Genomic DNA, 1,849 nt, shown 5'->3' with positions numbered 1-1,849 from the left:
CCTTAGCATTTGGCTTGCCCCTAGGCCATTCAGTATAGCTTGAGAATTGATCATCGGTAGGCCAACAAAAGGATTGTGCCCTTGATGCTGAAAACAACGCCTGATATGCTCTTTATTGTCAAGAAACAAGCTCCAAATAAGCTCTCTTTTTAGCCTACTCTATTCGAATAACATCATGTTGTGCAAGGATCAACTGAATCTGCTGCTGAATGGTCAGACTATCTGGATATGATTGTGTCTGAACTGGCGGTGGTGCTTGCTGCTATTGTGGTGGTGGTTGGATTATTTTTCTTCCTCCAACTCTGCAGTTTCTCTTGATATATTGCACAGTGGTTGGTCGCTCAATCTCTTACAAATTCAGATTTGGCACATTCAACCCATGAAATTTGCAAAGCTTATGAATTAATGCAGTGTGAATTAGAAATTTCTTATAACCAACAACTTCTACCTTATGTGTTTCCTAATATATCAAATGAGCTACATCCATTGCCCATTTGCCCATGTTTTTTTGTCTTTAAAGAACATCACACATTCCTTTATTCACTTTCTTGTAGTTACACATTTCACCCTCGCCTAATTCAAGAGGATTATCCAATAGATCATTATTTGTGTCTCATGAGCGGGTCTTGGAATTGCATTTGCATAGAAGAGCTTGACCATCTCTTGATTAAACACTTAAGGTAATGCTGCTAGCTTATCCCACTTTCTTCTTCTCAACTCATCTTGGAACTCATTATACTCATCAGGAGGCAAGTCTACATGTCTCTCTAGCAGGAATTTGTTACCTAGAATATCATCATACCTATGATATGCCTATTTGGAAACAAAATCATCAGGTTCATACCCTAGTCATGAAGTGTCTTGATGAGATGACTGATTATTTTTCTTCCTCTTATAGTGGGCATGTGTCTTAAGTCTTGTCATCCTGAAAAAAAAAACACAATCTTTACAAATTAGGATGCATAGTGATAAATTAAAAAAACACATTACATGTCTTGCATGGTATCAAGGAATCCTTATGTGCACCTCTCACATTGTAGTTTTTTTTTACCAAATTTGAACAATTTCTAAAATTTCGAACACAAGGGTTGTTTATTCACTTTTTACAATAAACAAGCAACACCAAGAAACAGATGAACAAGCCTAATGATTAATTCAACAACACGCATTCCTTACAATTTCTTTCTCATGGTCCTTTAAGAATATCAAGACAAATCTTCAACAAAGGTGACGCAGAATTAACTTTCTTTCACATGCTATTTGTGATAATTAGAAAGCAATAATTTTGTATGACACATGGGCATGCACAAAATATGGATAGGTTATCAATCTCAAATATATTGACAAATAAAACAATACCTCTCCATCATGTAATGATGTAAATGAATTTTGTGCCACAACCTCTTCATTGACATATTCACGATTCAAGATTTTGTGCCACAACCACAAATTAATACAACATCAAATTAACCAACTTCATGAACAAAGTGAAATCTAATTATATTATTGTACCAAAACTAATCCACCGTATATATTCTTTGTCCAGTAGTTTTCAAATTAAAGCAACATAACCCAAAGTGCTAAGAAAATCATTTCTCATCTAAAACCCCAAAGTTAAACCCACAAAGGTTTCATGAATTGATTCCCAAGTCCTAGCGTTCTCAAGAATTAATTCCTAGCAAGAAAGAAGTTCCCTAGAACTGAATTTATAAACAGAGTGTGAAGCCTTAAGAACTCATCACTATAATTTGAAATCCCCTAATTTAAACCCTAAATTATGAAAGTAAGTGAAGAAAGGAGGAGAAACTTACCTGGAGCGTGATTGTGAACGAGTGAACACGAGTTGAGC

Source organism: Lotus japonicus, chromosome 3 (assembly GCF_012489685.1).
Source record: "Lotus japonicus ecotype B-129 chromosome 3, LjGifu_v1.2".
Taxonomy (NCBI): domain Eukaryota; kingdom Viridiplantae; phylum Streptophyta; class Magnoliopsida; order Fabales; family Fabaceae; genus Lotus; species Lotus japonicus.
The sequence above is the reverse complement of the archived record's forward strand: the minus strand, read 5'-3'. Positions refer to the sequence as shown.